Source organism: Nycticebus coucang, chromosome 18 (genome assembly GCF_027406575.1).
Source record: "Nycticebus coucang isolate mNycCou1 chromosome 18, mNycCou1.pri, whole genome shotgun sequence".
NCBI lineage: Eukaryota > Metazoa > Chordata > Mammalia > Primates > Lorisidae > Nycticebus > Nycticebus coucang.
Window position 1 is genome coordinate 71,699,888 of NC_069797.1, and position 25,119 is coordinate 71,725,006.

The 25,119-nt window shown below is 48.9% G+C and overlaps 1 protein-coding gene and 1 long non-coding RNA gene across 4 annotated transcripts in view; one reads left to right on the plus strand and one right to left on the minus strand.

Annotated features, from left to right (window-relative positions):
- Positions 1–25,119, minus strand: part of SLC39A11 (solute carrier family 39 member 11) — a 357,393-nt gene that overhangs the window by 13,142 nt on the left and 319,132 nt on the right. The window lies entirely within an intron of this gene.
- On the plus strand, positions 15,965–20,146 carry LOC128570589 (uncharacterized). The gene is made up of 3 exons (XR_008375593.1): positions 15,965–16,519; positions 17,876–18,148; positions 19,273–20,146. It is a non-coding gene; the product is annotated as an uncharacterized LOC128570589 (long non-coding RNA).

Genomic DNA, 25,119 nt, shown 5'->3' on the forward strand with positions numbered 1-25,119 from the left:
CACCCCTTGGGCGCAGCTCACGGAGCCTTATTTGGCGCAGGCTGGAAAGATGAGGTGACCCATCCATTCCCTTAAAGTCTACCGCCCTCCTCCAAAGGGGTGGGGAAAAGCCCCAGGAAGTCAGGGCAGTGGCTGAGGGTGATTCAGGGTACCACTGAGCACTTCTTGCAGAAGTGAGAGAAGCCTCCCAGATACCCACGAGACCTCTGACTCCTGCAGGGATGACCAGGGGACCTTCACCTGCTAAGCCTCCCAGCAGAGCACACCAACCCTATGCACCGGCCGAGTGTGAGGCTACACTGTGGTGAGGGTGCACCCCTAAAGCGATGTGGCTGGGTGGTCATGGGAAGACACACCTTGAGAGCGCTGTTGTTCACACATGGCTATTGATAAAGCCCGGAAGTGGGAACCACACGAAGCCCCTCCACAGCAGAGTGAATGAATGAATCTGGTCCCCCCACACAGTGGGATGCCGGAGGGCAGCGAGAACAACAGGTCTCCACCCACATGCAACAGCCTGCAGGCGCCTCGCGAGCAACGGTTTGAGCGAAAGAAATGAGATGTACAGAATTCAGACGTACATAAAGGAGTATAGGCTGCGGGCTCCCAAATAGGTAGACAGGCAAAAATGAGCCCGGCCTTCTCATCCACAGATGGATAGGAGAGGCCGCCGACCACTGGCAGTCGTTAGTTCTCTTAAGGTATCCGGAGGGTTGAAAACAATGCCTTTGAGTAGCAAGTGATGACTCTGAAGGTAAGACTGCAGCTTCTGGGCAGGAGGAATACCTCTGGGAAAAGAATAACTTCCTGCTGCCTTTTAAAAAAGATGTTATTGCAGTTGCGTCTATGAGCAGAAATGAGCATGTCAGTGCTCTGGGTGAATTTTCAGAAGCTGGACAAAGCCATGAAACTCACACCCAGATCAAGAAGTGAAACGCAGCCAGCACCCGAGGACCCCCTGGACCTGGGCCCCTGCTGGGCACTGCCCTCCCCAAGAGAATCACTACATTCACTTCTGACAGCACAGCTTACTTGTACCTGTTTCTGAATATAAATTGTTCGGGCAGCAGTACAAGATCCCAGAAGAGGACTGTCTGAGGGTGGGAAGGATGGACGGGAGCCCCGTATCCTCACTTTGTGCGACCATAGTGTGTGGTCAGTTTCCTCAGATCCTAGGTTTGGACCTCTGTTTGGGGTACTTCGTCAGGAATGAATTCCCCCAACTCATTCCAGCTTCTCTTTCACTGAGCACATCAGCCTCTCCACCCACAGGATCAACATTTTAGGGACGGGGCGGTGCCATTAAAACACTTAATCCTCCAGCACTCAAACCACTAAACATGTTTCCGGCATTTGGAGACTTTCTTATAAAAAGCTTTAAGTGCCTTTATAAACATTTACTATTTCTTTTACGTAGGCGGTACAGGCCATTTTCCATTTTATAGATGCAGTAACTACAAAAGTGAGCGACAAACCCAAGAACAGAGCGCGGTCACTGCAGCACAGGGAATGATGCTGGATCCCAGGCCTCTTCCACATCTCACTGCTTCACACGAAGCCACAGAAGGCCAACAGTCCGTGGCCACTTGGGGATGAGAAGACCATGAACCTTGGTGTTGCCCTTGGCTACTCTCTGTCACACCTCACATGCCATCTGTCAGGGAATCTACCTTCAAGATCTGTCCAGAATTCAGCCACTTCTCCCCTCTTCCTCTGCTACTCCTGGGTGGGAGCCTCCCTCAGGCCCTTTCTGGGTTACAGCCGTAGCCTCTGAACCTGTCTCCTGGCTGCCATCCTTTTCCAAAAGGCCCCAGGAAGTCTATTCCCTGCCCGTCTGCTCTGATTATGCTGCTCCTCTGCTCAAGACGCTCAGAGACAGAGCTTACTTCTTCTCCTGGCCTGCGATGGCCTACAACACGTTCCCACCCTCCATCCTCCCATTTCTTCTTCTATTGCTCTTCTCCCTAGCTCCTGCCATTCCAGCCATCTGGTTTCCTCGTGCTTGCCCCCAAATACCTGGTTACTCCTATGTGAGGGCGTTTTCACTGAAACTTTCCTTCTCAGATATCTGGCACTCAATTGTTCACCCCTTTAAAGGAAGGTTAGGTCACTCCCAAGGCCTGATCATAAAAGATATTGTAGCTTCTCTCTCTCTCTTTCAATCACTAGTTTTGGGGGAAGCCAGCTGTCATGTTGTGAGAACACTCAAGCAGCCAGTTGGAGGTGCCCACCTGGTGAGGAACTGAGGCCTCCGGCCAATAGCCACGTGAGTGCACCATCTTGGAAGCAGACCCTCAGCCCCAGCCAAGCCTTTATGTGCCTGCCTCACCAGTTGACTTCTTGACTGCAATCTCATGAGAGACCTTGATCCAGGAGCACTCAGCAAAGCCATTCTCAAATACCTAAGGCAGAAAAACCGTGAGATAACGGTTGCTGGTTTAAGCCACCAAGTTTTGAAGTATTTTGTTATATAGCGATACATAATAAACATAGTCACCTTCTCAATGAAATCTACCCTTACCCCTATCTAAAACATAGTCTATTTTCCTTTCTTGCTTTCTTTCATTCCTTTTTTTTTTTTTTTTGAGACAGAGTCTATGTAGCCCTTGGTAGAGTGCCGTGGCGTCACAGCTCACAGCAACTTCAAACTCTCGGGCTTAAGCGATTCTCTTGTTTCAGCCTCCCAAGTAGCTAGGACTATAGGCACCTGCCACAATGCCCTATCTTTTGGTTGTAGTTGTCATTGTTTGGCAGGCCTGGGCTGGGTTTGAACCCGCCAGCTCCGGTGTATGTGGCCGGTGCCCTAGCCGCTGAGCTACAAGTGCCGAGCCTCTTTCCTTCCTTTTTGATAGCATTTATTATCTTCTAACCAACTGTGTAATATATTCATTTTTTAATGTTTATTATTCATTCTTTCTCCCACACCTACCCTAGCAGCAGAACAAGCTAAGAATTCTCTGTTCCCAACCTGTCCCAAGCACACAAGCAAGTAACAGGTACATACAGTGATCCAACAGACGTGTCTAGTGTGTGTGTGTGTGGGGGGGGGCGCTGATGTCTGCTCCCAGATGCAGATAATCAGTCGGCAGGGAGCATGTCACAACTCTCAGGGCCTCAGTGTCTTCAGCTGTAAAACAAGGAGGTTAAATTGGCGACCTGTAAGTTCTTTTCCAGATCCTAAGCTTTGTGATCCCAGCACAACGACGGCATTGTGGGTTCTCTAGATTCCAGCGACTGCAGAGACAGGCCTCCGCCTTTGCCAGAGCTCATTTTCCTGTCTGTGCACATCTGGAAAGCCAAAAAACAAAACCATCACATTGTGCACATCTGGACAGCATAAACCAATCACTCCGAGAGGAAACTCCAAAACGGCTGCTCAGCAGAACTGCAGTGCAGGCCAAATGAGCGAGGTTGAAAGGCTCCTTTCTTTTCCAGCTGCAGAACAATCTTTTGGACACGATCTTAGCTGCTGAATGCTTTGCCGATGAATAACATACGCTCTCAATAGCCTTCGACTGCTGCCTCTGTCCCTCTGCTCGCTCTGCCTGGCTGCTCGCCAAGGCAGCACTTACAGAAAGCGATTTTCCCCCCCATTCCCTTGTTTAGACCAATCTATACCTACACTTATCCTTGGGGCATGTGGCCCAAGTTCAAAGCTGAACACCACCTGTTCCTCCTCCTCCTTCAGGGGGACCGATTGAACTGCACGCCTAATGCGACCTGAACAGGGAGCTCTCAGTGCTCCAGAGAAATCCCTGGCTATTTGCATGCAGTGCGAATGCTCTCCCTTCCCTCCGCGGCAGGGAAACGAAAGCTGCCTGGCCAGTGTGTAGTCTGGGGCTCCCAAAACAAATAGGAATGATTATTCCTTTGCAAATGAAAAGCGTTTCAGGGGCACTGAACTTAAGACATGCAGGGCAGAGAGGGGGAGGGGCTCACACAGAAGCCTTGGGTGCTTCTCCCCTGTACCGTCATGTCACAGCCATGGTACTGAGGGCTCACGCCAGCAGTGAAGGCTCAGGCGACAACAGGGAGCCTCTGAGTCAATATCCTGTGAACAGCAGGGTATGCTCTCGAGGGGAGAGTGAGGTGGAGACATTGGGGTTGGGGGCCATTCTAAACCCCCAAGAAGGGTACAGGTGACAAGGCAGGAACAAGATGTAGGACGTTAAAAGCCCCAAAGTGCAGCTCTGGATCCTCATATTTAAACAACTGGGCATGTCCATGAGACTGAGAGAGCTCTAGGAGGTGAGCTGCTGCTGACGCCTGACGGCTCGGAAGCACACAGCCCATGGACTCTGAGTACAGGAGGCTCTTGAAGAAAACCCGAAGAGAAGCTGGAAAGAAAGCTAACAGAGGAAACCTTCTCCTTGCTCTGATGTGTGTTTCTGGCTAGCTGGGGACCCAGAGCTTTGCTGCAGGGAAACGACCATGTTTTCTGAGCTTCCCCAAATGGGCAGCTCAGGGTACATGGCCATGAAGCTAGAACCAGTGGGGACCGTGGGGGTAATCATCAGCTGGGCGGTTCATCACCTGCCGTTCCACACGCGCTACCAGCACCACAAAGATGACAGCACGGCAACCCCCTTGATCAGAACCATTTCTTCCAGAAAGGCCACGTGTGGACTGCAGAGACACCTGGCCAGCAGCAGCAACCTCAGCGGGAGCCCCGGGACTGCCGACAGCCTGCCCCGGACCAGCCCAGGGCTGGGCATTGCACACACATCTTGGCAGTTACCCCGTGCAGCAAGTGTTAGCAACCCACTTTATAGATGAAGAAACCGGGGCTTACAGAGGGCTAAGTATCTTTTCAAGGTTCATCAGCTGGGAAGCAGCACATCTTGAAATTCCAGCTCTGGTCTGTTGACTCCAGAGCTCAAGGGCTTCCCTGGCATGTCCCCGCTGCCCACCACACCCCTGCAGAAACAGCGCACAGTGAGAGCAGATCTTGCTGGAGTCTTGGTTTGGGAGGGGCAGCCTGCAGTTATTAGCAATAGTTCATACTTATGAAGCCATGTATTACCAATTCTCTACTGCAGGGTGGGACCCAGCACAGATAATGTAGAAGATCTGCTTGCTATAAATATTAATCCCATTTAAAATTTTTTCAAAGGGTTCCAGTATTATCAAATGAAATTACTGGCTTCTAATACACATCAGGTGGTTGTCCCTTTTGACCAAGTCAGTAACTATGTGGTGAAAGAATCCCCTGGCTATTGTATTTGGGGCTTTACTGGCCCCAGTGGATGACCCTGGGGCAGGGGTTTTCACAAGGTGCCAGACCCCAGTTTTCTGGGTGGAAGCCGATTAAATGCTGTTATCTGTGGAGTTCTTGCTGGTTCATCCCCTCTCAAGTTTGCAACGTGCTACAAACAATGTGCTGGTTGGTGCAAGAGGGTCAAAGAAGCTGGTCTGACTTGGAAACAGCACTGTCTTCGGAAGGGTAGCTCAGCAGGGTAGGGAAGATGGGGAAAAGGAATGGGAAGTTTGAGGAGAGAGCACAGCCACAATGGGCACGAAAGGAGAAGAAAGGTCGGGGCCGGCGTCTACCGCTGGACAAGACAGCACCATGGTGCAGCAGCCCCAGGGCTTCACTTGGAGAGCCACCCAGGGACCCACGGTGCACTGAGTCATGAGCCGGGAGCTGAGGCTTGCGGGGAACCATCGGTGTGAACAGGAGCTTACAGCCACGGGCTCCTTCTGCTGTGGAAAACCACATCCTGTGGAAGACAGCCATTCTCGGAGCACCTTGAAATCTAAGTGCCAGGTGAGACAGAAAAGGCAGGTGACCGTTCTACCATTAAAGGAGATGAAGGAGCCAGGACAACCAACCAACCAACCAAACAAAACAACACCAAAGCAAACAGATAAGAACACAGCAACAACCCACGGAACAAATACATCTCTAGGCGACACTTGGGAAGGATTAGAAAAATTGAACAGGGGCAGTATATTAGATAATTTTATTATATCAGTATCAAATTTCTTAGATGAGATAACTGTGCTTCTGGTTATGTGGGGGGGTTATCTTTGTTCTTTTTCTCCCCTTGAAGTTAAGTTGTGTTACATCAAAGACTTCTCAAATACTATACAAACTCAATCATTCATCAAATATCGGGGTACCTACAAAAACTCTAGTAGTTTTTCACTTTCATTCTGAAGTAATTTCAGACCTACAGAAAAGTTACAAAAATACTACAAAGAGTTTCCGTGTCCCCCTACCCAGATTCCTTGGTAACAATGTACACAACCAGAAAACAAGGCTCAGAACAGGAAAGCCACCAAAAAGAACTAACGTGAGTCTGGCCAGAGGTCTCCCCTCCTGTCCTTTTGCTACGGTGGACTCCTGTGTAGGACCCATCACGTCTCCTCTGTGTGTTTGATTCTCCAACAATGATTCAGTCTTTCCTGATTCTGCGTGACTTTGCAGAGTACTGAACCAGTACTGGTTTTCTGGAACGTTCCTCAGTTCGGGTCTGTCTAATGTATGCTCACGATTAGGCTGAGCTTACAGAAGTGCCCTGCCTTTCCAGAGACCACATGAGGACTCCACGTTGCTTGTTCTTGGTGACATTAGTCTTGATCACTTGGTTAGTGTATTACAATAGCATTTGCTGGATTTTTTCCACTATAAATTTCCCATTTCTTTCTTATGGTTAGTAAAAATTTGAGGGGGGAGGTAGTTCAAGACTATGCAAATACTTGGAGAGAGGGCAATACTTTTACACTGTTGGTGGGACTGCAAAATAACACAGCTTCTTTGGAAAGAAGTATGGAGACTCCTCAAAGAACTCAAAATGGACCTTCCATCGGATCCCGCAATCCCATTACTAGGCATCTACCGGAAGGAAAAAAAGTCATTTTATCATCAGGACATTTGCACTAAATTGTTTAACACAACTCAATTTATAATTGCTAAGATGTGGAAACAACCTAAATGCCCATCAATCAAGGATTGGATTAACAAGCTGTTATCATGTACCCTGGAATACTATTCAGCCCAAAAGATGGAAACTTTACATCTTTTGTATTAACCTAGATGGAGTTGAAATACGTTCTTCTTAGTAAAGTATCACAAGAATGGAAAAGCAAGTATCTAATGTGCTCAATTCTAATATGAAACCAATAGACAGAAAAATACACACCTACACAAGAGAAAAACTCGATTTAATTCAAGTTCAGGGGGAGGGGGGAGGAGGGAGGAGGGATGGGAGGCGGGGGAGGAAGAAGGGGGATGGGTGTGCTCCACCTAATAGGTACAGCGTAAGAGTATATGTCATACCTCCTGGGTGTGGGACACAACTACAATAGGGACTTTATCCGACAAATGCAAACATTGTAACCTAATCGTTTATACCCTCATATTAATTTGAAATTAAAAAAACATTAAAAAAGAATATGCAAATATACTGTCCTAAAACTTTCTTGTACAAATCTCAGCTTCCATTGGTGGACCCTGCCTGTGGTCATGATTACTGTGGTATTCTAATAGTGACTTTTCATTTCCCCAATTCCTTCCACATTTTTTAATTAGAATTCTTCTATTTAAAAAAAAGCCTTTCCATCTCTTCCACTTATTTATTTATTTAATTATCTGTAGCGGGAGTGCACAGATATTTACTCTATTCTATGGATTACAATCCAATACTATCATGACTTACTTTGTGGTTCAAATTGTTTCAGCTTTGGCCACTGGGAAGTCCTTCAGGTTGGCTCCCATGTTCTTCTAACATGTCCCCATCCTTTTACAAAGATGTCCTTACTTTCTGGTACCCCCACGTTTCGGGCTCATCTTGTATTTTCACTGTCTAGTCTTGGAATCAACCACTCTTTCAAGAGGTCCGGTGCTTAGGAACCAAGTCTGGGCACCAACAGTGCACATTGCTACTGGGACATCCCTGTTCCAGCAAACAGACGCAGGCGTACTGTGAAAGTTGCAGTCACCAGGATGAAATCACTTTCGTCAGATCCAAAGAAATTGGAGCCAGGAAAGCACAAAGGGGGAGAGCTCACGTTTGCATGTCTGAGAAAAGGACTGTTTCAAAGACTTTTTTTTTTTTTTTGTAGAGACAGAGTCTCACTGTACCGCCCTCGGGTAGAGTGCCATGACGTCACACGGCTCACAGCAACCTCTAACTCTTGGCCTTACGTGATTCTCTTGCCTCAACCTCCCAAGCAGCTGGGACTACAGGTACCCGCCACAACGCCCAGCTATTTTTTTTGTTGCAGTTTGGCAGGGGCTGGGTTTGAACCTGCCACCCTCGGCATATGGGGCCAGCGCCCTACTCACTGAGTCACAGGCGCTGCCTAACCCCACAAGAATTCCTTCTTTAGTAAGTGCAGCGATTCAAAAAGATGCTCTCGGAAGAACGCTTGCCCAGTATGGCCTCTCCACCAATGAACTGACACCTGCTCTGGTCTTGAGCCTCCAGAACTATGAGTGATGTTCCCAGGTAGCTTTCCAATAAAAGCTTCTTCTTACCCTGCTCCATTCAGGTGCGTCTGTGGCTTGCCCTACTTGTCCACACCAGACTATAATCCTTTTTGCTTACTCCTGAATAAATTCATTATATTAGGAGATATTTTTCTCTGGTGTGTTTTTCAGGTTGACAGCACTAAACCACATATAAGCAAATATATATATGTATTTCTGTGTCTATCTGTGTATATGTCAAAAATCATATGACAAATACCGCAAGATCTCACTTATTTGTATAATCTAAAGAAGCCAAATTCGTAGAAACAGCGTAGCATGGTGGTTCCCAGGAACTAGGGGCGGGGAGAAATGGGGAAATATTGATTAAATTGTACAAACTTTCAGTTATAAGATAAATGCGCCCTGGGAATCTAATAAATAGCATCTACAGAACACAACGCTGTATTAAATACTTGAAATTTGCTGACAGATCTTAAATGTGCTCACCACACACACAAATGGTAACTATGTGGGTTAACTAACTAATCGCGGTGACATTTATTTCTCCATATGCACATACAGGGTGTCCATAAAGTCTGTGTGTACGTGAACTTTATGGCTACTCTGTATATTAACTCAAAACAAAAAACAAAATCATAATTTCATGGGAGATTCCAATCCAATATCACAAGATTCATTTTGAGCTAAAAATAAGGCCACGATGGCCTGCGGGTCAAATCTGGCCTCCTGCCTGTTTCTGTGATTAAGTTTTAACCACAGTTAGACCCCCTCGAGTGCACACTGTCCAAGCTGCTTTTGTTCAACATCAGAGCAGTTGTTGGAAAGACTTCATGGACCGCCACAAAGCTGGAAACGTTTACTGTCTGGCCCTTAACAGAAGTTGGGGCGCCTCTGCTCCAGGCTTCCTCCCTCTCCGGGGTGTCTTCTTCCACTGGCACAGAGAAACTGGATTCTTGTTATTTAAGACGCATCTCCTTATTTGCTCAATCACTGTTCGCACGTCAAGTGGTAACAGAACTCCTGTGAGAAATAGATTTCCCAGCCAGAGCACGGTACTTGCCTTTAGCCTTGGAGTATCCAGTCAAAAAAACTGTTTTTCCAGAATTATCGGTGTGGTTGTGTGATTATTTGTAATACATAGTTCCCTGTTTTTCTGTTTGTATTCCATTTTGGGCTCCCCGCATTTTGGTTTGTCTTACTTATTGATTTGGGGGTATGTGAAACATTTGTGTGAGTAAGAGTTAGGGTTATATAAGAAGGTAGACTTGGATAGGCGAGGGTCCCCTCCACACCATTCCCACCCCATTCTCTCCCTTCCCAGGTACCTGCTGTAGGAAATTCATCTTCTTAGTGTCCGGCTTACCCTTCCTGTATCTTTTGTACAAGTGGTCAGATACATGTGTGTTTCCTTATGGTTTCTTTTGCACACAAACAGTAGCATACTACAGATACACTTTTGTACTTTGCTTTTTTTTTTTTTTCCCCATTTAACAGGCTGTATTAGTTTGCAATGCTTCTAATAGTGTGAAAGATTTTCCCTCTCTGCACACCCTTGCCAGCCTGGAAATCACTTCCAATCAGTTCACAGTTATTTCCCTAGTGTCTAGTACACCTAGTTGTATGTAGTCGTATAGAGGTGTACCACACCCTAACTCCACTGTGTGGGTACACCACAGTTCACTCAAACACTCTCCTTCTTTATACAGGGATAGAGGCTGCTTCCAATATTTGGCAATTATGAACGATGTTGAAATGAATAATATTGTCTAATAGATGGATAATATATACAAGATTTATAATAATCTTGTATAATAGACTACAGGTGTGGTGGGCACCTGTAGTCCCAGCTACTCAGCAGGCTGAGGCAAGAGATTTGTTTAAGCCCAAGAGCTGGAGGTTGCTGTGAGCTGTGACGCCACGGCACTCTACCGAGGGCAACAAACTGAGACTCTGTCTCTAAAAAAAAGAATAATCTTGTTTATATGTGCATTTTCATGTTCTTGGAGTGTTATCTTTCGGGTACATTCTTAGACATGAGATTGCTAGAACAAAAGGGAAACACGTATGTACTTTCATTAGATGCTGCCAAATTCTCTTCCAGAAAGTTTGTACCAATTTGCATTCCTACCAGCAATGCTGAGAAAGCCAGTTTCTTCATAGCCTCATTACGAAGTTTATTGTCATATTTTTACATTTTGCCCATCTAAAAGTTTTTGTTTTTTTTTTAAGAGACAGAATCTCATTTTATAGTCCTCGGTAGAGTGCCATGGCATCACAGTTCACAGCAACCTCCAGCTCCTGGGCTTAGGTGATTCTCTTGCCTCAGCCTCCCGAGTAGCTGGGACTACAGGCACCTGTCACAATACCTGGCTATTTTTTGTTACAGTTTGACCAGGGTAGTGTTTGAACCTGCCACTCGCAGTATATGGGGCCAGTACCCTACTCACTGAGCAGTAGGTGCCGCCCTGAAAGGTTGTTTTGAATTAGCATTTTTCTTTTCTTTTTTTTTTTTTTGTAGAGACAGAGTCTCACTTTATGGCCCTCGGTAGAGTGCCGTGGCCTCACACAGCTCACAGCAACCTCCAGCTCCTGGGCTTAAGCGATTCTCTTGCCTCAGCCTCCCGAGTAGCTGGGACTACAGGCGCCCACCACAACGCCTGGCTATTTTTTGGTTGCAGTTTGGCCGGGGCCGGGTTTGAACCCGCCACCCTCGGTATATGGGGCCGGCGCCCTACCAACTGAGCCACAGGCGCCGACCTGAATTAGCATTTTTCTAATGGAAAGGGAGTTTCAACTTTTTTCTCAAATGCTTGAGGACCATTTTTATTTTTGTGTGTGAATTATATGTTTATGTGTTCCCTCCATTTTCTGTCAAAACGTCCTTATTCATAAAAGATATGGCTGACACATACCCAGGAGTGAAGGGCCCTGCAGTGTCAACTGGTTCAGTTGGAATAAAAAAAAATTGTGTATCTATCCATTTGAGAGAACAATTCCTCCACCGCCAAAGAGGCACTTGTCAACAGGCCACTGTGTTCCATAACAGTGTAGTGCTCCAGTCTGAATGTCTGTGTGCCACCCAAGTTCATATGTTGAAACCTAATCACCAGAGTAATGGTATGAGCAGGCAAGGGCCTCAGGGGAGTCACTAGGTTATGAGGCTCCGCCCTCATGAATGAGATTAGTGCCCTTATAAAAGAGGCCTCAGAGAGCTAGCGAGCCCTTTCCTTGGAGTTTCGAAGCCAGAGGAAGGTCTCTTTGTTGTCCACATTTCTGTCTCATATCCTCCTTTTCTCTTCTCACTGTTCACTGGGAAGATATTTTCCCACAGGAAGAAAAGTGCGGTACGATGGCAATTCAGTTCCTGACCTCCCCTGTGAGACTGACACAACCCCCGGGGCACCAGAGCACTTCACACACGAGTTGAGTGGGCTTTAGTGAGCTGAATAGGCAGGCACCCAACCTACCATTTATGATAGCACCTTATGAGAAAATTTGCTGTGAGCTAAGACAATTTTAAGTGTCTTACAGTCCAAAAATGCCCTTGAAATGTGGCTCTCTTTCTGTTTGTGGGATGTTGATGAATGCATTTGACCCTCTTCTGAGAGCCATCATGGGAGGAGGAGCTTCCGCCAGGTTAAGGTTGGTATTTAGGCCAACAGGAACACACAGTAGCACGTGATGGGCTTGCAGGTGACGGTGCTGTTTCCACAAGGGCCCTCTGGAGCCTTCCCTCCCTCCCTCCCACAGTGGTTCCTGGCCCTGTGCTGTGCTGTGTCCTAGAGATTCTCCAGGGAAGAGGACTAAAGACTCTTTCAGCTGTGTTGGGCCAGCACCACAGTCTCCACTGATGCTGGGCTTGCGGGGGAGGACCTGGCAGCCTGGGCTTTCACAATCCTCCCAGGTGACCCTGACCTGTGTTCAAATTTGGCTGTTTCTATCTTCTGGCTATTGTGAATAATGCTGTTGTGAACATTTGTGTACAAGATTTTGTTGGAACACTTGTTTTTAGCCATGTCGGCTCTAAACTGAGGAGCAGAATTGCTGAGTCACACGTGAAGAGTTTAGCACCTGCCTTAGGAACAGCTGGAGGCCATCAAGTAAGGAGCTCATGATTAGAACTGCTTCCTTGAGCATTCACTAGAGTGATTAGAACTGCTTGTTTGAGCATTCACTAGGGCTGATGCAGACAGACAGTCCGAGGGAAGCAGGAGTGGCCAGCGATGTCCTCAGTCCAGGTGACAGAGACCAGATGAAGGTGTCGGGGGAATGAGAGAAGTAATAGATTTTGTTCCATTATTCCCCATCTTTTTTACTCCTACAGTTCTTCCTATCACATCTGTGGACATCTAGCCACAAGGGAGAAAGAACCATTTTCCCTGCTGCCATTTTCACGTATCAACAATATGGGGTTGAACTGCCCAAGTCGGCTTATATGTGGATTTTCCTCGACCTCTGCCAACCCCGAGACAGCAAGACCAGCTCCTCCTCCCTCAGCCTACTCAATGTGAGGGGATCAGCATAAAGACCCTTACGGTAATCCACTTCCACTTCATAACAGATATATTTACTCTTCTTTATGACTTTCTTAATACCATTTTCTTTTCTCTGGCTTGCTTTATTGTTAAGAATATACTTACTAAATGCAGAATACAAACGTCTGCATACAATAACTGAGAAAATGCCATGAAGGCTACGTTGAACAGTTTGATGAGATTATTTCAGATCGTATATGAAACCAGCACATTGTACCCCTTGATGGCACAAATGTTACATAGCTATGATTTAACAATAAAAAAAATAATAAAAAGAGGGATTTTACCTAACAAATGCAATCAGTGTAACCTGGCTTATTGTACCCTCAATGAATCCCCAACAATAAAAAATAAATAAATAAAAATAAAAAAGTTTAAGGAAAAAAAATAAAAATAAAAATAAGAAACCAAATATCACCTAACAATAAAAAAAAAAATCATTTTTAACATTCTCGAAAAAAAAAACTTGTACTGAATAAATTTGTATGCTTTTCTCCTGCAAAAAAAAAAAAAAAAAGAATATAGCATATAATATATAACAGATAACCTCCCACATATGTGTTAATCAACTGTATATGTTATTGGTAAGGCTTCTAGCCAACAGCAGGCTATTAATAGGTAAGTGTTGGGGAGTCCAAAGTTATACGCAGATTTTCAACTATGCCAAGGAAGGGGGAGTTGGATGGAACACCATCCAACAAATCAACTGTTTATGTTATTGGTGAGGCTTCCAGTCAACAGTAGGCTATTGGTGCAATTTTTGAGGAGTCCAAAGTTATATATAAGTTTTCAACCAGCTAATCCACAGTGTTATCCAAGGATCAATGGTAGTAAGTCAGTAGCAGAAATCAGTGCAGGAAAGATAGTTCTGAACTTCTTCCTGGCTGGATTAGGAGAAACTCACTGACCCCTTCCCACCCCCCCCACAAAAAAAAAACAAGCTTTTCATGGTCTCTTTTAGCTAAGGACCCCATATATGTCTGAGGGAACTTTCACTTCTAGCTGATGGCCTGTGAGTGTGGTTGTGGCTCACTTTCCTTCATCTTTAATCTTTGAGGTAATTTCCACCCTGAAGGAGGCTGCTTCTTCACCCAGAACCTCTACCATCTTCCTATCAGCCTATTATTTACATAATTGCTTGACTTATGAGTCACTCTCAAGCACAGGGTAAAAGTTCAAACATCCTCTGATCTGAACAATCTAAGACCTATAGCATTATCCTGAGGCACCTATTTCATTAATAAAAACAAAACCCAAAAAATGTCAGTAAACTAAAACCAAAAAAAAAAAAAAAAAAAAGAAAAAAGAAAAACTGTCTATCTTGATTTCTTTTGAGTTCTTTGCAGCAAACCAGAACATTTAGGGAGAACTGTTGCCCACAGAGTCTTTACAATTTAGCAATTTCCATTCTTGTTCTCTATAAAGGGCAGTCCAGGAAGGTGTGGGTACGAGGACCCTCCGCGTGAGAATCTGTCATGGGGCCCATTGGCAGAGGCTTCCGAGGAAGCTGTTGCTTCGTGGAGAATTTTCTGGGTGCCCCCTACATTCTAATTTGCCGCAAGCAACGAGGTAGCTAGTTTTCAGTAGATCCTCTATGGAAGGAAAGGAGGAAGGAGGGACAGATTAGTGGATAAAGTATACACCCGTTGATAGATGGAGAAGAGTCATAGTAGAACCTCCCTAGTTGACCACCTCCCTGAACTGAACAACAGCGCATGTTGACCTAATTTTTAGAGACAGGACATCTACCACATGTACCTATCCGCACAGTAGGCCTAGTTCCTTGTGTAGACCAACTCTGTGTGTTTGTGGGGATAGATGGGCTGCAACCCCACACGCCCTTCAAAAGCCAGGGTAAAGGCCGCGGGCAGGCACCCCGGTACTCCTAATTGAGAAGAAAGGAGTCTGAAAGGGCCCAGTCAGGGGAATGTCTAGGTGACTATCCCTGCAGGGGAAATCAGTGCAGCCGCTGAGACCATCAGCTAGGAGCTTAGGCTGGAGAAGCTGAGCTGTCTGCCTAGGGAGACTTGCCCTCTTCATCCTCTCTCTTCTGCTTCCGCTGTTATCTGGCTACTTCGGATGTTCCATTACCCTATGTCCCTGTTTACCCGTTACCCAACATTCCTGGGGGCTGTAATCTCCCCTCCCTCCCTAACCTGTTCACTGTGGACGTCTGTGCATCCTTGCACATATACTCGTTATGTACCCAATAAAAAGATTCCGGGAGGCAGGACAAGTGCAGCATTGTTTCAGGAGGCTGGCACAGGAAACAGTGTACGCCCTTATAGGCTTCTGGTTTTATGCAGTTTGGTGTAAGTTGCGTGATTTCCCCAGAGCCGCCTCCCTTGCTGACCACTGTCCCAGGTGGGGGTCCACTATACCCCCATCATGTGTTGACCAGTTGTTACCGTCCCTTTGGTGGTCACCTTACAGAGGTTCTACTGTGTATCCAGTGCCATGATCTGCACTGGTTTTGCTGTTCCATTCCCTTGATTTTGATAGAGGCAAGGTCAATAGGGGATTCCACACCCGGCACTTGACCCATAAATGTTCCTACTGAGAGACAGATAAAGAGTTGATCTAGTTGAAAACGCTTTAGCTAAAGACACAAGCAGGCAACCAAAGTGCCGCTCACAGTCAGAGTGCTGCTCGAGGACAGGCCCCAAGAGCCCAGGCCCCTGCAACTCTGTCACTTGTGATTTCCTAGAGGTGCCAAAGCCCTGGGACTCCTCCTGGAGGTCTGGCACTTTGGGGATCTTCCCAGGCTGCTGCTGAACATGGGGACTCGCCCTGCCTTTCGACACCACCCATCTGAGAGCTGCTGGCAGAAGGGCCCTTTAAGTCCCAGGGGCAGTGCCATGCGAGTGCTTAGAAGATTTTGCAATCAAACTTTTGAGAGTAAATATTTGCAGTGACTCACAAGAGAGGTTTTCTGTGCTCGTTTTGGCCCCCGGGGAGCCGCTCAGAGGGTTATTTCCCCAGGCCTGTTAAAAGCTTAGGGTAGGCTGCCTCAAAAGTGGATTTGTAAGGCTCCCTCAAAGGCTCATGAGTCAGAGGCTGGGCTCCTGTGAGTCCCACTCCCCAGCCCGTCCTGCGAAGCATCCCGGTTGCTCACTGTGTAGAGGTTGCTCACTGTAGCATCCTGGTAAAGTCAATGGAGTAGGTGTCCAGCTTGTGGCCTGGAGGCTTTGCTCAGGCTGGTAGAGCAGGCAGGCGATTCACAAGCTAAGTAACACATCCTAAAAGTGAGCAGCCACAAGCCGGGGCAGAAGACCTTTCTCTGGACCAGGGAAGCTGACAAAGCTACGGTCCGGGTTTGGGCAGGTCTGCCCAGTTGGTACCAACTACGATGGAGGGTAATGCTTAGTGCTTTCCTCCAGATCCTAGAAAGCTCCTGTAAACCCTGGGGGACACCAAGAGACCCCTAAGATCATGGGGCTGAAACCCTAATGCTGTCCCTGAGCCCCTTCCCTTCACATGGAGGAGGCCTCGGCAGACGGTCTGTTCACGGCAAGCACTACCATCCAGCGCTATAACTGTCACTTTGGTCAGTCTCCTTCCTGTATTCCTTGAACCGGGGCGGGAGGGGGTGTCACTCTTCGCTGTCTGGAGAAGGGGACTGGGTGTCATCCAGTCACTGTGGGAGGGGAGGGCACACTTCCTCAGAGAGAGGGGATAGGAGGGAAACCATTCTGCTTCTGCAGTTTGCTGGAGCTCAGTCTGGGTCCCCAGTGGCCTGAATTTATTTGGGCACACGAGCCTGTCTCAGCCCACCCCCTCCACCAGGCCACATGGCTGTCACCCTATATCCGCCTCTGATTTTAGCTGAACCAATTCAGAATGGGCCAAGCGCAGGATAGACAGAGTGCTGAGTGGGAAAATGATTACTGATTAAACTCCATTAACTAGATACTCCTTTATTTAGTTGACAAAATCTTACTGAGCACTTCCTCCATACCACGGCCCAAACTGGGTGCTGAGGACACAGGAGTGAGTGGGACACAGGACCCGGGTGCTCATGAAGTTTGGGGGCAGATGATGGCTGAGCAGGGGGAAGACTCAGCGAGTAGACAGCTCCACGCCTTCGACTGTGCTCCCATGCTATGAGGGACACAGCGTGGGGAGCCGACGGAGAATGTCGGGGAGGGGGGGGCGGCTAGTTTAGGAAGTGGTCACAGATGAGCTCTTGGAAGAGGTGACACTAAAATTGAGCTCTGAGGAATTAAATTGGGAGGAGTGGTGTAGAAAGTGAGCTTTACGGGAAAAGACTTTTCCATGAGGAGGGAAGAACAAGAACGGAGGCCCGCACCGATGGGGGAGGTTCTCAGGTGTTGAGTAACCGGAAGCCCTGGGCGGCTGGGGTCTTGTGAGGCAGGGCGAGCGTGAATTGGACTTTATTTCAAATGCAGTGAGCCTCAGGCAGATTCATCTCAGAACAAGCAACGCTCAGTTTTCATCACGGGTTTGCACCAGGCCCCTTGTACTCTGCTTTGCGTCCCATGCAATACACGGTACAAGGCGGTCAGGGAGGCTTAGGGAAGCATTTAGGAACACAGCTCTATCCACGGCTGGACCTCTTGACCCCCACCTGTAGGCTTAGTCATGTCCCTGGGACCAATCCTGACTTGACACATTATACGCTTCGGGGGTTCCCATCCTATGATGTGAGACACGCCTGTCCCCGTCACGGTCATGCACACAGGGCATACACCTTTTTCCTAAAAGTGTCCTGCATGCCCTGTGGTGGGCATGCCTCCAGGCTGACACCGAGCTCTCCTGGATGTTAGCCTCATCTAGCTCACTCGTCTCTCTTCGTGTCTCGTTCTTGAGCCATCAGCTGGCATACGGAGCCCCGTGCAGACCTTCTAGAAGCTGACTGTGGTCTGCCTGTTCTCTCAAACAGCCCCTGATCCTGGATCCCGAGGCTGTCCTGCTCCCCTGCCTCTGCACCCTGCATTACTCTTGGCTGGTTCTTGCAAAGACAGCTGCCCCAAGCCCCACTTGGGGTCCTGCCCCCAGGCTCTGGACGTGCCCGGCAGGCAGAGCTTCCTCCCAGCGTCTGCACCTGAATGCTTCTGTCCAGTGAGGAGGGTGAGCCCCAGGCTTCTGCCCAATGTGCTGCTGTGAATGCCCAGATGTGGCCCTAGGAGCTGCTCATGAGATGCGTGCCCCAGAGGTAGGAACCGAGGCCCTGGTTCAAGCTTATAAGGGGCTGACTACCAGCAGATTCCCCTATTAAATGGGCTTAATTTGCAGTTAAGGTGATATAGAGTGTCATCGAATCAGGGGCTTAATGAGACCTCCCCAGGTTATCTGGTCCACCCCTTTGCCACCTGCCATGAAAGGAAGAGCCTGTTTGTGCTATGTCCAAGTATCGCCACCTATGGCCAGTTAAGCAAACTTTGCCAAAGGAATAAACAGACGCAGGAAGCGTCCTGAATGCTTTTCCTCAAGTGTTGTCTTGGGGAGGAGCACAACATTGAAAACACACGAGGGCAAAGCTTCGCTCCTCACCCCACGTGGAAACTGTATAGCTCTGCAGGAGGCAGTTTGAAAACCACTGCTGAAAATTTGGCGAGCCTAAGAGCAGGGCAAATAGACCCCTGTGAGGATGAGGCATGGGCTGTGGAAGGGTTGCGACACTCACAAGATGAGGCTGACAGAGCACCAGCGGCAGCCGCCTCTTACCAGGCAAGGCTGTGCCAAGACTGAGCCGGGAGCTCTGTGGGGGCCACTGTGGCACCTCCAAAATCTCCGCCAAGAGAGTGTACTTATCCCAACTTTACACAAGCGTAAACTGAGGCTCTGGGAGATTAAGTGACGTCTCCAAGGCCACACACCTCCCGGAGAGTCACAGCATGAACCTCTGAGTGTCCTGCAGGCAGCCAGTGGCAGCAGAGGCCCCTTTGTAGGGAGGAATTGCACGAGTTCAGCTGAATGTCCCAAAGCTGTGGACAAACAGGGAAGAAGCTGGCAGCTTTGGAGGCCACTTGAGCCAACTGTCCCATGCTCTGGGCTGATTGAACATTAGGGAATACGGGTGTGCTCTAATGCCCAGGTGTGCCCTGGGCCTGTGTGGGCCTGTGTGGCGCTCTGAATGAGGAAGCCGTGCATTGCTGGCGCCCTGCAGAGCAAGACTAGGCCCTCAGACGCCTGAGGGAAGGGCCCTGGGAAGTACAAAGTCTTCTCCCTGTCGGAGATAGAAGCCAGCGCCAGGCTAGGAGAGGGCTCAGCGGCCAGGAGGGGATGCAGGAGGGGATGATGTTAGTATGTTCCAGGTAAACAATGTGATTTCTCTAGCTGGAAATCCTGCAGCCATGACGTTGAGCCTGGCCATCACATGGGTGCCACAGCTGCTCCACTCGGGACAAATTCCTCCTCGGAGGGTTCCTTTCCAGGCAGTGGAGGAGACACCAGCCGCTCCCCCGTGGCCCTCAAGTGCTCCCCCAATCTAACAGGACTGCAGGTGGCGCCGAGAGAAGATGGAGAGGACAGGAGCAGTGGCCTCTTGTAATCGAGTCGCCTCGCACAGGGTGAGGGGAGCATGTGATGCAGACTTAAGACCCAGAGCAGTGGTTCTCAACCTTCCTATGCTGCGGCCCTTTAATACAGTTCCTGTGGGTCGCCACCCACAGGTTGAGAACCGCTGCCCTAGAGGAAGGGACGGGCATGAATGGGAATCAGTTGGTGTGGGTGAGTCCCTAGAGCCCTCTGAGACAGAGGAGGCCAGGAGCACGTGGGAGGCTCAGGTCCCCCGAGGGGCGGGGGTGGGGAGCAGCCTCTCTGGGTGCTCCAGAAATCTTGGCCGCAGCTACTCTGTCCTTGACCTTGTGCCACGGGTGAAAATGACAAGTTCATTTGTGTCATTTGTCTATTCATAGTCCTGGGCCCTTGGCATCCACCAGACACCTCTGACGTCCTGTCTGTCTTCTAGATGGCCTCAGGACCCTCCTGGAGCAGGTGCCCAAGGGGCAGCCAGCCAGCCCGCCCTGTCCAGTCCTCTGTGCTAGGTCCCCTCCCTCCTCCTTGCCAATTTAAATCTTGGTGTCCTCTGCACAGTGACAGCTTCATAGGTGACCGGCCAGATACTCTGGGGCACTACTTCATGCTAGAGCCTTGATGTTCAACCAAGGCACACTGGTATGCCACGAGAGGAGCTTAGGTGTGCCATGAAAAATTTTAAAAATCATTAATTAAATTATGCTTAAAAGAAGTTCAAAGCACAGTACGTTTTATTGGTCAACATAATTTAATTGCGCTGCGAAGTTTAACTACAGGTTCAAGTGTGCCATGAGACTAAGAGAGGTTGGAAGACACTGTGCTAGAGCACAGTGATTCAAACGCAGTTGAAGATAAAATCTCACCCCCTCGCCCTTGACACATGCGGAAGAGGATTTGCCTTTTCTAATTGGCCGGCCCCTTTGCAAGTGCTCATCTGCAAGCTTCTGCCAGGCCTGTGTGCAGCTACCGTAGTCCATGCAAGGCCCAGGGAGAGGGGTGGGGAGGGGACACAGACTCAACACCTGAGCCAGCAATTCCACGCCGGGTACACACCCAACAGAAGGGGAAACGGGTCTCAAAGGAATACCTGTGGACACGTGTTCATAGCAGCATTATTCACAATCACCAAAAGGTGGAAACAGCCCAGGGCTCATCACCCAGTGAGCAGGTCAGCACTGTGCGGGGTACGTGGGACATGATTCAGCCATAAACGTGGACAAAGTGCTGACCATGTGTCACCACGTGGACGAATCTCTAAACCACGAGTGAAAGAAACCAGATGCCAAAGGTCACATCCTGTGTGATTCCACCGACACTACATAACCCCACAGGCAGATCCGCAGTTACCAGATGCTGGCAGGGGTGGAGGGGGCGGTTAGGGACGGACTGTGTGATGGCAATGAGGTTTCTTCCAGGTGTTGAGAACATTCTGGAACTAGGTAGAGGTGGCATTTGCACAAGACTGTGAACATACTAAAGGTCAGTGAAGGGTTTACTTTTTTCTTTCTTAATTATTATTATTATTGACTAACTTCTTGAGGCTTCAGCTTTCTATTTATTTATTTATTTAGCCGGGGTCTTGCTCTGTCACCAGGTTAGAGTGTACTGGCGTCACTGTAGCTCACTGCAACCCCACCTTCCTGGGCTTGTGATCCTCCTGGCTCAGCCTCCTGAGTGGCTGAGACTATAGGTCCCTGTCACCATGTCTAGCTAGTTTTCTCTCTTTTCTACAGAGGGGGTCTTGCTCTTGCCCAGGTGGTCTTGAACTCCTAGGCTCAAGTGATCTTCCCACCTCAGCCTCCCAGAGTGGTGGGATTATAGGCATGAGCCACTTGTGAGCCTGGCCAGGTTCACTTTACAATGGATGATTTTATATCATGTAAATTTTTAAATGTCCAAAGAAAGGCACCCCCAGGGCTCTATGTGAGGGAAGCATGAGCCCCAGCATAGGGGGTCCTGCAAGCTTGGGTGGGGGAGCCAGAGACACACTTTCCTTTCTTCTTGGGGGGGGAAGTGTGGCGTGGTGGCACCCCGGCCAGTGGGAGGCTTGGGGATCCCGGTTAGGACAGCTGCACAGGATGGAGGTGCCAAAGACACCCCAAGAAGACATCCTGGAACTTCTAAGGCACATGCCTGTATGGAGCTGGGAACCTACAGTGGGGGAGAGGGTGGTGATCAGCCCTTCGGGGGGAGCCTGTGAGGTTTTCTAAAAGCTGGCGGGAACTCATCAGAAGAGAACTCACCACGGGGCTCTCAGAAGGGGACATATTTAAGAGCTAGGGGCACTCACATGGGACCCCTTTGGGAGATCATGTTCTTGGGTACTTTTTCCCTTGGAGTATGGAAAAAGGCCTGTTTTGCAGACAGTTCTGTCACCTCTCCCTCTCTTATATTGTGATGCCCTTCGGTTCCCCCAACTCACCAGAAGTGCCGTGAGGTGGAGGCACCACGGGAGAGAGAGGCCCCACTGAACCCTCTCTCTGGAGACCATCAAGAATTTGTGAAGATCCAGGAGGGATCGTGATGGGCCCAGGGTAGGGCTGGGAAACTCAGAAGGAAAACTCAGCCCCAGGGCCAGCAGATAAACCAGCCAGATTTCCCAAATACACCAGGGAGGAAGTGGCTGCCACAGGAAGGGGAAATTATCAAAAGGGCTGCACCATTCATGGGAGGGCTCTCAAAGCCTCAGTTCACAGCAGAGATTCTACAAATAGAGATTTTAAAGCTGAGGGCAGACTGGGGGTGGTGGAATGTTGGGGAACTTTTACAAACACAAATGCTAACTCTCTGGGCTTGACGCCTCCTGAACAAGTTCCGAGAGGAATTTGGAAGCACAGTCCTCACAACAGATGGCCAAGTGCAGGGATGAGAGACTAAGTGTCGCCCTTAAGCTCAAGTCCTTGCACAGGCTCTGCCTAGGGAGAACTTTGGGCAAGTTACCCTCACCCCCAAATTCCACCTGTTTCGTTGCGTGTCCACCAACAGCGTGGCACTGGGTCCTGACATCCCCATATAGCCACAGCCCGCCTTACGCTGGGTCTAGCCCCTCTGAGATTTTTCATTTTTAAAAAAATGGTTAGCCAGTGTAATCCCTCTAAGATGAGTGGCTGCTGTCTGTCCAGCGGACTCGGATTCCTCTGTTCATCTGATAACTTATTGAACACTTGCTTTGTACCAGAAATGCTAGCATTGAAGTTTCTGTCTTAGTTCTGGTGTTTTAGCTGACCTTACAGTGGCCAGATTAAAGGTATTTATAATGGAAAACACTACCCTAAATAATGTTGCTGTTTGAGATTAAGTCTATTGATGTGGAAATTAGTGAAGCTGTGGCATTTTGGAGAATTACTCATAAGCTTGTGCCTGCACTTGACTCACACTGGAGTCCTTGACACACACAACCTCCTTTCATTGGTGACAGCTGTCTCCAAAACATTTACGGGACTTTGCACATACATGGATTTCTGGCCCACATACCAGCTGTGACACCGTCAGAGTTTGGTCACCTGCTCTAAATAGGATGTGTGACCTGTGTCTTTGAGGACTCAGGAGACAGGTTTTCTCCTGCTGAACCCAGGAGCCTGCACCTGACCAAGGGGGAAAGTATCCCTCCTCTGCCCAGCTGCACGTCTATCCACTTGTGTTGTGTGCATTTTTGTTAAACTGCTCAAATCCTAAAGTGGTAAGGTGAGGATGAGAACAGAGAAGGGAAAAAGATCTTCACATATTCAATGTCCAAGAGGTAACAGGTGCACTGGCCAGCTGGGGGCTGGAAGGGGAACAGAGAGGCAGCAAGCGGGGTGCTGAAACCGCAGGGCCACATCTCAGAAGCATCCTGTCAACGCCTTAGCTCTCATCTGAACGGGGCTATGACCTAAACAGGGTCTGGTTCTTGGACAAGACCTGGCTGCCAAGAGGTGCTAATATTATACACAATTTGGATTCACCCGGCACCAAAAGAATATTAAGTCCTGTCAGCATTCTGGGGTGCTGTCAGCTGCCAAATGTCTTCATATAAGCCAAACATCTGGAACAATTTGAAATTGGAGTCCCAAGATGAAAACAGAAAGCAAAAAGGGAAATACCAATACTGGAATTCCAAGGCACCCGCCAGTCTAGGTGAAAAGCACACGGAGGCACCCACTGTGGCCGCCCCTCCCCTGGACCCACCCTTTCTCCCAGCGTGTTCTTGCCCCAAGAAGCTGTGTGAGAACATGCTCCTCGGGGCCCCCATTCCTCCAACGCTGCGTGGAACGCTGTCCAGAACGCTCACAGCCTGGGGAATTTCCTTCCCTCCCTCCTTCCCATCTTTAACGGAAACAGATGTTAAGACTGGCAGGGCTTCCCGCTCCTTACTACACTGTAACCAGGCGGCTGCCCGGTGCTGGGTTCCTCTGAACCTAGAGAGAGCTTAAGAGCTGTTAAACATTACTAAAATGTTTTATATGAAGAGCAGATCAATAACTGTCCCTTCCTTGGGTGGTCCCAGAGTAGAAAGCACCTTGATTTTGAGAAGCATGGTGGATCCCACACTGTCTTGGGAACCCCGCCACCTGCTAAGGAGCATGCAGTCCCACAGCCACAAGAGACCCAAGGCAAAGACAGTGGCATCTGTCTCTGGTACCTGCGGTTACCACAATCATCTTCCCAGAAGATGAAAACAGTTGTGTTATTCCTCTGCTTAAAAGCATTCCATAGCTCCCCACTGTCTCCATCCAGGGGTTGGCAAACTATGCCCAGGGGCCAAATCTCACCTGAGCTGTTGTGTACCTAGAGTTTGACTGGGGCCCAGCCACATTCGCCCACCTACACATTGCTCACAGCTGCTCTGGGGCCACAGAGTAGAGCTTAGCATTTGCCGCAGAGACCGCGTGGCTGGCAAACCCCGAAATGCTGGCTGTCCGGCTCATTATGGGAAAAGATGGTGGACTTGCTGCACCCCTCCCCCCCCCAATGTGACAGAGTGCTGCCCTTGGTCAGCCTGTGAACTAGACTGTGCACCCACACTCAGGGAACCCCAGAGAAGAGTGGGGGGGGAGGAAGAAGAGGAAGGTAAGGAGGGAGAGGGGGAGGAAGAGCTCCCCTCTCCAGGTTTCCCAGCCTGCAGCCACACAGCCTTGTGGAAGTGGAGCCATGCAGGGGTGAGGCAGGCAGCCAGGGTCCCCACACTGGCTCTGCTGAGCACAGGGGTGCACTGGGCTCCCAAGACAGGGGTCTCATAATATATCTACTGAGGTAACCTCCTAGGCTAGGGAACATGTAGGTAGAATCTGACGATGGTGCTTTACACAGTCTTATTTATTTAAAACCAGCAAGGAAAACGGGAATTGGCTCCTTTGGGACACTTTCCCAAAGGAAAAGTGCCTTGATGGCTTCCCTGGTGCCTTTATGGCTGTTTGAGAGGTTCCTGTTTGAGGGGTTTCGGAAGAGCTGTCCCCTTGGTCTCAGACATCGCAGTGACCCTCAGCTGCTTGCTGCCTCACTGCATTCTACAAGGGGTGGCCCTGGGGCCCCCCACCACTAACCATTACCAGACCCCTGTAATGGGTCAGCCAGTAGGGCTGGCTTCAAAATTCTTTTTCTGGTCACTGGTCCTTAGTTCCACAGATGGCTAAGGACCAGTGGCCAGAAGATAATGGATAAAGGAAC